This window comes from Centrocercus urophasianus, unplaced genomic scaffold (assembly GCF_019232065.1).
Source record: "Centrocercus urophasianus isolate 14NV4802_14NV808 unplaced genomic scaffold, USGS_Curo_1.0 seq_2, whole genome shotgun sequence".
NCBI classification, from domain to species: domain Eukaryota; kingdom Metazoa; phylum Chordata; class Aves; order Galliformes; family Phasianidae; genus Centrocercus; species Centrocercus urophasianus.
Window position 1 is genome coordinate 13,608,142 of NW_024884755.1, and position 13,138 is coordinate 13,621,279.

At 37.9% G+C, this 13,138-nt stretch overlaps 1 protein-coding gene across 1 annotated transcript in view; it reads left to right on the plus strand.

The window, feature by feature from the left end:
* Positions 1–13,138, plus strand: part of CDH13 (cadherin 13) — a 434,526-nt gene that overhangs the window by 32,258 nt on the left and 389,130 nt on the right. The gene's annotated exons all lie outside the window — the stretch shown is intronic.

The window sequence follows — 13,138 nt, forward strand, 5'->3', positions numbered from 1 at the left end:
AAATATTTATGCATATTTATGAACTGAGTGAAAATTTGTTAATGAAATGTTCACACACGATTCATTCCAGACTGGCTGTGCTTTCATCAAAAAGCCCATAAGCTTCTATCTTCTAGCGTTCTGTTGTTAAATGTTGACCAAAAAGTCAATGGGATTCTGCCTGAATGGAGCACTGGGGATTTGGTCAGTATTCACATACGTTAATCTTTAACATTTATTGCTCAGATTGGTGCTTACATGGTTTCTTACATTACTTTCTGCATGGAAGGAAGATATTTAACATGCAGCTTGATGAAAGCAATGCTCTTTGTTTCCACCATCATTAACCCTGAGCAATGCTGTCCGTGGCCCTGTACAGGATCTGAAGGATGTCCTTCGTTTCTCCACCTGCCAATATTTCCTGTGAAATTCAAATAAAAAGGAGGTATTTGATGTTGTCAGTTTAACAACACATTGGTTTACTTATGTTAATTCAAACTAATGCGTGAGAATGAAGCGTGGTAACTGGTAGAAAGACTAAAATCTTTGGATTTGAGGAAGCCAAGTCTTCCAAGTGAGCAACAGCTGCTGCAGTGTATCGATCTTTGTGCCAAAATGCCTTGACAGTGCCCTCTTGACTTGGATTAGATGTGATAAATGGATCTTTTCTGTGGAAAGAATAGTATGCATTAGCCCATGCAAGTGCAGTTTCTCTGACCATTGTTTATTCTGATGACAAAGGATAATGAAATGGATGTTTTCTTTCTTGTCCCTCTGGAGTTATTCACCGAACATGCAATCAAACTATTTATGTTTGCATCTTTGCACTTTTCTAAATCTGATACTCTGTTCTGAGTTGTCCTTTGCCTCGATTCCACAGTATCTCTGGGCTTTTTTATTCTACACCTACTTTGGATTTTATAGTGAACGCTGCAAAAATGAATGCATTCTTATTTCAGTAGATGAGAAAGCATCCAACACAATGGCTAATTGGGGCTGACTGGGATAGATGAGGTCACTTGCCAGCCTTGCTATTGCCTGAGGTAGAATATATCCAAATCATCGGAGAACCTGACTGTGCAACTCACTATAGCATTAGCCAATTACATTTAAAAATAGAGACAAGCAAAGTTCTCAGATATTGTAGCTTGGTTCCCTCTGTGTGCATATTTCACCATACCTGGGCCACGTACTGATGCTGTGTTAATTTGGGCCCTGTTTAAAAGCCAGGCAACATGATCAGAGCAACTGTGCTGAGGATTAGGGCCAGCTGTGGTGAAGTTATGAGTTGGATCCATTCGGGCTTCATAGCAGGGCGCTCACCTGAGGAATGGCAACTACTCATTTTTTCCCTTTTCAATATGGATCTTTATTGCATTAGTTAATTGGTTGCAGTTAATTTTTTTATCTGAGAGACTACTCTCTGCCAATCTTCAATTATATGCATTCTGTCTAAAAATTAAAATGTTCCTCACTACTGACCTGAAAGAAAAAAGCCCAAAGCAGTCTTGGATTGAGCTTGTGGGACAGAAGAGTTCTGTTTGAAATGCCAGCACTGTAATATGACTGCAGCATAACCGTGTCCTGGTCATAACCTCTTCTGATGTTTAGTGTGAATGTTGGTGATACTAGCAGCTTGTGTTTGTAGTATTGTGCCTTCAGCAGAAGGATTGGTGGGGTTAGTTGACTTCTCTGATAGCTACTGAACTAATTTAATGGGTTCCAGATAGATGAAGCAGCTGCTTGTTTATGCATCAAATCTGTATTTTTTACCAGTCATTAAGCAGGCAATTAGGAGCATGAGTTTGGAAAGACTGGTGAGATATCGTTGTCTTTGCCTTGGTAGACCCTGAACACCTCACAGCAGATGTTTATTGCCTAATGGGAGAGGATGTTTTGTTTAAATACAAGCAGAAGTTGTTGCAAGTGGAACAGATCTGAGGAATGGAAAAGTGTTACTAGCTCTTAGAGAAGCCTTTCATGATCCTGCAGTCTAAGAGGAAAGTGCTCTGAAGAAGGTAACAGGCTTTATGGCCTAATGTCTTCCCGCTGTGGTTCTTCTGAGCAGAAAAACAACTTCTGCTTTGGTCCCTTAAGAATTGCATTTTGTACATGCAGATTACTGGTCCTTTCCACATTAGCAGCTGCTGTCCTCTAGAAATTTCATGGAAATCTTGTGTAAAAATATAATGCAAAGGCAGAGGGAATGTGCCCAAAGGGGTAAACCTAAAGCTGTTCTGGTTGTGGTTACAACTGGTGTATGTTCTTTCTAGCACAGGAAGATGAAGCTTGTGTAGATTTAAAAGGCTGAGTATCTCACCTGAATTGAAATACTGCAGTCCAGTAGCAATTGCAGTAGCCAATCTTCAAATTCTAAATGGGATTCACCTCTATCTGGAAGGTGATAGAGCGTCCTGATCACTGTTCCCGAGGGCTGAATGCAAAAATTACTTTCATCTTTTCAATTCAATGAGCCAGGAGTTGCTTTTGATCTGACCATTGTTATCATCTGTACTCTGCTTTGGGCATGTTATTAAAGTGTATATTCAGCAGTTATCACACCCTGACCAAGAGTACATAGAACAAAGTGTTTGTCACTTTGGCAGCCTACTGCATCTCTTACAAACACAGAGGCACAGTCATTTGTAGAAGGTTATCCCTGCCATTACAACAGGCAAAGTAGGACACCAGGACACGTTCTGTGAGATGATTAATAGATATGTGAATACCAACATATGATTTATTATGACATCTACATTATCTTGACTGAAAATTGCCTTTCTTGATGTAGAAGGGTGATGTTTTCCCCACGTAGTTTATAGCTATTATAAACAACTTCTACTGGCATCTTTGCTATCACGTCTTCCTGTCTCTCACCTTCTGTTCATCCCTTTTGTAATTGGTAATGTGAAACTGTTTTTGTAAAGTCTCCATTTGGACTAGCTTGCAAAATCTCAGGGCCTTACAAAGAAAGCACAGATCTTCTGCTGCGTCATCAGTAATGACAGACACTGGAGTTTTACAGAGACGCAGAATCACTTCTGCTGACTTATTCTAATTTTGGTTTGGCTGATTTTTATTTGTTCTGGTCACTCTCACTCAAGGTGCTAATAGTTCTTGGGTGTGAAGGGAAACAACAGCCAGAGCAACTCTGCAGGCTTAATCTCAATAAAAGATAGCAAAGGTGAACATCAGAGAAATGTGTAACATCGACTTACCTACACAAGTTTTCACTTTGGAGCAACTGTGAATTTTATGTGCTTATGGTACTCAGTGATTTTAAACGTAATGCAATTTGGGCATGCATCACTGTGGTGCTTTGAGAATCAAAATGCAAATCCAGAGATTGATTGATTTCTTCTTGGAGTTGGAATAGATGGAGTTGTTTAGACCACTTGAAAATAAGGTTATGTAGCAGTGTTGTTTTCTCCATAGCTACACTTTCATCGATTCTTTTGTTTGTAATTACCCAACCTATTTCCAAGTTTCTCAAATAGTTGTGTAGGAAAACAGTTGAGATGTTACTTACTGATATGAAATGTCTGTTTTCTAAGCCTTTGTTCTCATTAGCTGCTTTTGTTTGGCAGATGCCTTTGGAGATGAGACAGGCTTTAAGTTTTGTCTTTGCTTCAGGTTTTTTCTACTCTCCACTTCACAGAGTCTACTTGTCTGCTGGAGTCAGGGGATGACTTGTACTAATGGTGATGGGAGTTGGAATGTGCAAATTCAATTAATGCTAATGGGAGTTAGTCCTGTGAATTTCCTATGCATCAGTACACTTTTCAGGCCCCTCTGTGTAGTGTGTACCCTTTAGCTAGATCTCTTAATTCTTTTTTCATGATGTTTTGCTAAATTTTATTTATCTCTTTGTACTGCTTCAGTAGTCAATCAAGCAAAAATCTCAAGTTTACTTAGACTGTAAGAGCACTTTCTGACAATGGAAAACTTGTTTCATTAAATTAATTTAATCACTTGAAGTTAGCAACATGTGCCTTGGTCACCCACAGGCACAAAATCCTTGAAGCTTTGAGGAGGATGCAATTACAGCAGGCCTGTTTTAGACTATACTAAACATTTTTAGGGCTGCGAATGACTAAAAACTAAAAATAGTTACTATCTGATAAGTAGTCTTTCTAATTCTAGAAGCCTTTGTACCACGTTGATTATACTTATTCTTTTCAATCAGAAATGGAGGAACTGAATCTTTAAAGGAATTTTTGTGTAATATCCATTGTGAAGTGCATTCTTAACATAGATTCAATTTTGTATATTCCTATTTTGGCAGCACTTTCTCCAGTATATCTCAATGGCAATTCAAGGCTTAGTCTGGAGTGGTCTTTTACAACATGGGCAACTGTGAGGATTCTGAAGTGCATTTTGTGCACTATTACTTAGAAGAATCCATGGCTAATAGAATCTGCAAGAACTGTGATGACCGTTGCTGTTTTAAGTTAAGGGATGCATTGCTGAATATTAAAAAGTTCTGAAAAGTGAGAGGCACCTTCAATAAAATGGTGATCTCTCTTCCAAGCACTTTGTCTCTTTCCATTGTGAATGAGCATGGCCTTTCTATGGATCAGAATTGAAGCAAGCCTGAAGAGTAGTCCAAGTAGGCAATCCTCCGCAATGTTAGAACACTGGTAGTAACAAAATGACGGCGCAAAGGGGTGATAGTAGCTCTGCTCCTTCTTTCTCTGAGCTACAGGATATGGGAACAGGGTGCCTGTGCCTGGTGTGCTCTCTGAAGATCCCCGGTCTGCTTTTTGCTGAGCTGCTGATAGATTTCTGAGGTGCTGCCTGATAAGCAAACTATACTTAAAAGCAAATCGTACACTCGCCAAATGGGAGAGAAGATTGTTCACTGTTTGAATCATAAAATGGACAAAGCACAGTCTCAATTTTGTTCTTCAGGTGCGTACTGAGATAAGTAAGCCAGCCTTTTTGAGTCTAGCAGCAATGAAAACCAGTGCTGATAATGCAACAGATTTTTTAAAAACCACAAATATTGTTTATCTACGTGGGAAAGGGAACACAGTTGTTATTAAGACGACCACAAGTATTTAATTTACTAAATGGAAACAATAGCAACCTTAATTTGGAGTCCTAATCTTCATTTTGTGTGTTCATGATGCAGTTTTATCCTTAAGGTTTAATAAAACAAGTATATTTTAAGATGATTTCATAATGGACAGGGGTGGGAAGTGTAACGTCTTACAGCAAAAAAGTACTTGATCATAACTTATAAAGCTCAGGTTCAGGTAGTTTTAGTAAGTGTTTGGGTGGGAAATATTCTTATCTCATGAAAATGTTTGAGATTTTAATGGTTTTCCTTTGGCACACTGTTCACCTAAACTTACTGATTTTTTTTTCTTAAACAATCGATAGAAGCATTCTTGAATAGCCAGTAGGAAAAGAAGTCTGGTAGAGCTTGAACTGATTTGCTGTTATCATTGATTTGTTGGCTGTCTGGGAGAGTGTTTATCTGTGCCTGCCTGAAGATGTGCTGCTAAAGAATGTTTTTTTCTGACAAAACTTTAATCAAATCAACATATTCCCACAGAAAGGTCGGATCCTAACAACTCTAAATCATTCAAAAGTGAATGAAAACCTAATTCTAGTCACATGCTATAGGAACGGTTGCTAAATGAGTATGACATAAATAAAGCATCTCCCATGGCTTTGCCTATAGGTTTGCTCTGTGTATTCCAAAACATTTCTTCCTTCAATTTGATTGTCACAGGAAAATGTTAATATTGTTTGGTTCACTGAGGAGTCAGAGCCAACTTGAGCTAATGTTGGTCCGTCTTTCCTTCCTGCTGTAAGCCAATCAGTATCAGTAGAAATGCTGACAGACTTTTATCACAGAACCCTAGATAATCTCCTGTGGAAAGATTTCTATACAGGAAATAGAAGCTTAATGCTTGTATCACGTTTGTTTTCCTCGTTAGAGACTCCATCAGGTTCTCCACAGGTTTCTGTGTTTTATTGTTTTACTGACTACAGGCAAATATGCTGTGAAATGACAGAATGGAATATAAAAATGACCCATGGGAATGGACTGGACGCTCATATGAAATGTACTTCCGTACTCTGTGTTCAATTAGTCAGTGTGATGGCATTAGCACCTAATGCCTTCTAATAAGCCAGTTTTAAATTTATCCTATTTCTCTATTTTAAGAGAGGAACACAGTGATAACTGTAGCTAAAATCAAGTGGAGGATCTGTTCAACTGGTTCAACTTCTGACTTTTCTTAATAGTGGCTTCAAGTGGAGAATATTGCTCCAGGAATCATTCAACCATTACAAAATCTGGGTCTTGATTTAAAGGACATTAAAATTAATATTGAGTTAAAGCTTTGGCAACACCAGTTTTTATGTTAGTCAGTACGAAACAGACGGTGTGGAATTTGAGTCCACTTTACGTATGACATCTCATTTATCACCAAGTCTTAGGTTAAGACTGAGACTGCACAGCAGGAGTTCTGATGTTTCCAGACAAGGACTTTGGATTTTCGCTCTCATGCAGTTCAGTGGCTCTCTGCAGTAGCCATGACCTTAATTCTGTAGTTAGAACCTGGCTCTGCCACAGAACACATGTTAACATATTTGTGACTTATTCCATTCCTGTTGAGAACTCAACTACTACAGACTGTTCTGAAAAGTTAGAAGTTCATTAAAATGCTAACGCTCAACTTTTATGCATAGTATTTTGAAGTTCCTAATTCATATATTATAAAATACTGATTGCAATGACTTCAGCATCCAACAAATCTCATGGAAGAGAGATCTTCAGCTAGTCCTTTTCTATGGATCCATGCAGAGACGATAATCTTAAAGCTTCCTTTGCTCTTCTGAATGTATGCTTTGGGAATAGAGCAGCTGATCATGGTCTGTGATATAGTCTGTTCTACGTACCAGCACTCTCAAAGGCTTTTTTGTCACATTGCTTTAATAAAATGGTTATGAACAGGTCAGAACATGATTGAGAAGTAGTAAAATGCAGGAAAGGGAATATTAGGTGGGCTCCCTACAGTTCATAATTTAAATCCTAGGAAGAAAAAGCTGTGAAGTGAGTAAAGAAAAGTAAAATAAAGGCAAGCAAACATACACGTGATCCTAGAAAGCATAAAGGCAGACTGCTTCATTTGTAAGGTTTTCCATTTCAGGTTACCTTACTGCTGAAACCGCTTTCAGTTTGAGATGACAAGCAAAAGCCCAAAGGGATTCTTTTCCATTTTGGGGGAGATGAATTCTTCAGTGCTGATGCTTGGCACGTTTGTACTCTGCCCCGCTACTGAGCAGCTCTACTTTTTATACCTCACTGCTATTTTATGATACTTTCAGGGGATTGACTTGATAGAGTGAAAAATATTTGATATTTGAGTAGAGATTAAAAATACAACATAGGGCATTCTATTCTCCTGTCAACAATTTCAAGGTGAAAAGCCCACCAACATGGCAAGAAATGAAAACTGTTTCACAAAGGTTAGCATAATGCAACACACACGTGAAGAGTGAAACATTTTGGTGTTCTTGAAGCATCAGAGCACTTAACCATAGTCTGAAGAACAATAAAGCAGATCAGCCTTTTCATTATATATTAATACTCTGTGAGCAGAAAGCACAGTAACTTAGGATCACATGACTGTCAGATGTACACATTTTTCCAATTCATCAAGATGCACAGAGTTAGAATTTCACTTAATTGGTTTGCTTGCAGTTAGAACCTTGAGGTCTGTAATGAATAACTTCATAGCAACATAGTAGAGAACAGAGCAGCTCATTGCATCCCTTCTTGTTCAAGAAACCAGCTGACATTCTTTCTAGTATATATAAATCTATGGGAGACTGATGATGAGATGCTATAGATTCATATGTAAAAGAGTTTCAGAAAACATCTAGAAGGAGAGAAGTTTCCAAAATTAAATGACTTGGAGAGTATCATATTTTCAGCTCTGTCAGGTTGCTGTCCTTTTTTTTTTTTTTTCATCCTCCTTTCCTGATTGAGCTTTCATTTGAAGTTTCCTGGAGATGTTACAATGTACTGCATCTGCCCATGCGCAAGGGTTAAAGGTGCTTGAAGACTCACTGGGGTCTTTTTTCTTTTTTTTTTTCTTTTTTTTTAAGAATTGCACTGTTCTGTAAATTTGAAGTAGATTAGAGCATGCTATTAAATTTGGTTGCTTCTCTCCCTTTCAGATTTCTTTTCTGCTTATTATATGAAAGCGAAGCTTTAGACCACCTATTATTCATTATCAGTGACAAAAACAATTAGGCTATAAATTCTCTGTAGAAGTAAGAATCTTGCTTTTTTGTACATAAAAAAGTTGTACATTCATGCTTTAGTGCAGATATTCAAAAGCAGCTTAGCAATGAGAATAAATCAATAAGAATATTATGTGCAGGGTTATTGAAAACTAATATTGTGAATGTTCTTTCAAAAGCAGTTAACACTGCTGTGCTGGCTAAGCAGATCCCATTTGTAACAAACTGTGCAATTTCATATCACTAACACCTTTGTTTGAATTCCACTTGAGGGCCTTAACTTCAGCTATTGGTGGCTCTGTTTGGGTTACACAATCTCCTTAAAGGAATGCTTTGTCCTTGTCAATTAAATGTCTGACATATTCCTTTACAAATGCATACTAAGATGATTCTGCATATAAGAATGTTCATGGGCTTGACAGGTCCATTACAGCCAAAATTTGTTAGCTAAGGTTATGCAGCAAAAGATACCATAATTGCCAATTGCATCAGAGCTGTGAAAGAAATTGTTCCTCACATAGCAAAATACTGAAATAACTTTAAAGATAGACTGTTACCCGAGCATTTGGAAATGATGATAAAGCTAATGTCCGGGGAAAGAAAACTTCCATGGAGGGCTTCATGCTAAACTGGAGCAAAAGGCTTTGAAGGTGATGTTGAAGAAAACATGCATTGTTTGTCTTCCTGCCTAACTGACTACGTCTACAATACAGCTCCTAAATGTTTCAATCACAGCAGAGTTAGGTTAATACTGTGTACAAAATCTAGACTGGTGCAGAGCTCTTAAAAGGCATTGCTTAATGAGTGGTTCCTTAATTTCTTGAAGGCTGCCACAAACCCTTTCACTTGAAACTGGATAATGTGGTATTCTATTAGGTACTTATCATAACTTCTACAGCACAAACAGTTGTAACTCTTTTATCATGTTTCCCCTGTCTGTAAGACACTCAAAGCCATCGTTTGTGCTCTGAGCTGTTTAAAAACTGATTAATTCATGTTTGCGTTGCACTTGGAGATTATCAAAGGGAAGGTGCCACATAAGAAAAACACATTCGGTGTTATTTTAGACTTTTGGCATAGCTTCTAACATGTCTTTGTGATGAAGCTGTGGTGCTGTTTGTTTGGAGCATAACACTTCAGGTGTCATCCCGCATGCATAACCATGAGTACCTTCCCGTTGGTTTTCATGCAGTGCTCTCCCTTATGATTGAAATATTAATCTGTGCTCCCCTGCAGGAGCAATGATGCCTATCAACAACGCTGATCTATTTGTCCTCTTTTCTTTTAACAGTTAACAGGGTTTTTTTTGGAATATAACGAACTGTTCAACTTGAGGACTTGCTCCTTCCTGGTGTGTCCATAGTTCTGAAGAATTCCTGTCTGAACCTTGTGTCTGAAATATCTTTTAAGTCAAGATTCAATGCCTTCCTAAAGACTCCATTGATAGGTCAATCCATTATACAACTTGGAAAGCTGGGGAGCAACTCATTTAAGAAACTGTGATCCCATTTCCAGTCAAGTATTTCCAACTTGAAATTGTAGCCTGTAGATCTTGTTAAGATTAAAGACTAAGGGCTTGCACCCTTAGCAGAGTGGAGTTGAGGGGAGTATTTCCATTGAGCCTGGCAGGCTTTAAATTAGACCTGTCCAGAACATGACAGGTCGTTCTTCTAAATCTTTGTAGATCAGTATCAATCATTTCTTGTCTCTTCTGAATGTCTCCCCATGATTTCCTTTGTAAAAATGTGAAATTTTTGATCACTTCTGTTTGCTTGGTCTGTGCTTTGGTAAAAGGTGTGAATTTATTAAACCCATATCTTTCTGATTTCAGATAGAGAAGTAAATACAGAGGGAAGCATAATGTGCCACACAAAGTATGAAATGTCAGGATATAGGATTCCTGTAAACTCTTGTTTATTTTGACAGTTATACTTTTCTTTGCAAGTGTAATAAATTCTTAGCATGATAGATCTCAGCACACTGAATTTGTGGGATAAAAGATATGTTCTCTGAAGAACGATTCATCTGTTAAGAAGACCAAAAGCCTTTAGATGATCTGTAAATGTCATTCATGCATTTGATAGCCAGTGTTGTACTGATTAGATCCAAAGATATTTTTTCCTCATCTCTAGCGCTAGCTTTTGTTTATTTGAAGCTGTTGTGTAAGTATAAACGTGTCAGGCAGACTTACAATAGGTTCTGCTTATTAGGTAAAAGTGAGGGCAAGATAAACTCCTGAATTTTAATGCATTAGCAAAGAAGTAAGTTTGATGGGCTAAGTGCATGCATACCTTGAACTTCTTGCAATGCCCTAAGTGTTGCTCCTGTATGTTGATGACTACTTTGTGCATTTGTGCATTAAGCACAAATTCTCATCTGTAATTAACAGGCGCTCCTCACTTTTAGAAGCAAAGGTTGTGGCAGATTGTGTTGCCACTGGTTCTTTAGTCCTTGATGTTATGCTTTTGGTAATGAGCAGTCAGACTCTATGGGCAAGGGTGATGTTGAATAACTCCTATTCAGTCACAAATTCCTGTCTATCATCTGACAGTCCAAGGGAATCCATGTGATGTGCAAGTTGTGTGGAGACAAGTCATGGTTTTGAAAAGTGGTTGCATTGCTGGTGTGGCACTTACACCTCTCAGGACAGTGCTGGTAACCTTTACATTGTCTGGGAGGATGCAAAGATGTACAGAGTTACATATCCATTCCACAGCCTTTTTTCAGAGAGGAAAGGAAAAGCAGTCAATTCACTCTCCTTCCAAATAATAATGATGGAGCTAGCTGAAATCTTAATTATTCTATTGTGTGTGAAATGTTTGAAATTATTTTCAGCTTGGCTAAGGACTAGAATAAATCTATGTAAGATAGCTTTAACTTCTTGTATGAAATTTTGGGGTTTTTATGAGAAATATTTCTATCGACATGGTTAACTCTGTCACTGAATAATTCCTTTTCCATTCATTGTTGAAAAAATTAATTCATTGAGATGCTGAAATAATTGAGACTTGAGAATTAATGCAGAAGTAATAATTAAAAAAAAAAGTAAAAAAATGAACATTCCCTCCTAATTCTACGTGACAATTCTATAACTTCTTTTGTGTAAATTTTACTTAATCTGCTTTTCTCTACTTTAAGAAATCTTCAAACCATACTGTTGAAACTGATAACAGCACAGTCACTATTTTGCAGTGGAAGATGTTTTGAATGCAAATATTTTTAACCTATTATAGGTGCCACGTTTCTAAGTTTCTAGCTAAATGTTTATTCTAACAAAAATATCTTCAAAAATCTGAAGAGGTAATAAGCCCTGGCCATAGCAAAATGGCTGCTGCTGAATTGTGATGGATCAGAGGGATGAGCAGCTATTGTACGGAATGCGTGCAGCCTGGCAGACACCAGCATGACTTCCAGCTCAGCATAGCAGGGCTGAGAAACGTTGCCAGGGATTTCTCTGTGGCTCTTCCAATCTGTCAGAGTGCCAAAGAGACGGCTTGGGCTTGGAGAGCATTGTTCTGGGCTGGGTGCTGCTGTGCGGTACCGTTACTGCTGGTGATGTTACCACTGGGTCACGCTCTGTCCTTGTAGCTGATGTTGCCTTGGGCTGGACACCTTACTCGGTGTTTAAGGTGATGATTTAGAATGTGTGGAAACTCCCAAGAGCTGTACTGTTATGGCTTTCATAGTTCACTACACCACCTAATTTCTACTGAGTTATCGCAATGAGCTGAACTAAATAGATGGATTATTTTAGAATTTTAGCTCTGGTATTATACTGTAAGTCATATCTTTAATAAGGCAAGTATAGAATTAATTGTGCTTCACTTAGCAGCTTGTTAATAACCCTGGATACCTCTGTGTCTTATGTTTAATTCTCTTATTTCAAATATGCAATCCTACTTAACCTCAAACTCTTTTCACAGTATGTGTGTCAGGTTCACAGCTGGTGTAAATTGATATAGCTGTCCTACTGGTGCTGTACCCATGTTTATTTACAATAGATTTTCATTCCATCTCACAGTGTCTGGTGTCACAGAATAGATTTGAAATAGGAAAAAATGAAACTTCAATAGGCAGCCTTCTGTTTTTTAAAGCAAATTTAAGAATGAAAGCAGCTGTGAAGGAAATACGTGGAAAACTTTTGGTTTTAAGAGTATAGGGAACAGGAGGGTGGATTTTGGGGGGGGGGAAGGGAGCAAGTTTTGGGGATAAATGTAACTACTTGAACTTTCATTATTCAGAACATGAATATGTCTAGCACATAGACGCTACCTCTTCAGAAATTCAAAACTAATTACATGTTAATTTGCATATCAAGGCAAATTACAACCTAATGAAACATTTGCCTGCCAAACATTTCTTTATCTTAATGAACAGAATAAGAATACCTATTACATCGTGATTAAAATGTCTTTGTACTCGTCCAACAGGTTACCCAGTGTATGTATAAAATATTGTTTCCCTGTATTACTGGCAGCAGGAACAAAACAGATTCTGATTTACAACATAACTTTTCACTCTGCATATCCATAGGTGTAATAATAACTGATGGGGTGGTGAGAGAAGGGAGAAATTCCTTTTGGCTTGATGCTGAAAGTGGGAAGGTGACCATTTAGTTCTGAACGGATCTTCATGCGAGATTTGAAGTCTCATACAACAACATGAAAGTGCCTTAAGTCTGAGAAACTTATCACTAGCCATAATATAGAAATACATATTTATGTCCATGAAATTCACATTGTGAAACTCTCCTTAGCAAAACCTGTGAGAATTCAGGCAAAAAGCAACCTAATACTAACAGCTGATCCTTTAGTGAAAAACGTCCCTAACCTATGGTAGAACTAATTCATAGAGTGCACAAAGATTACTACAACTTTAAGTGCAGTGCAATACA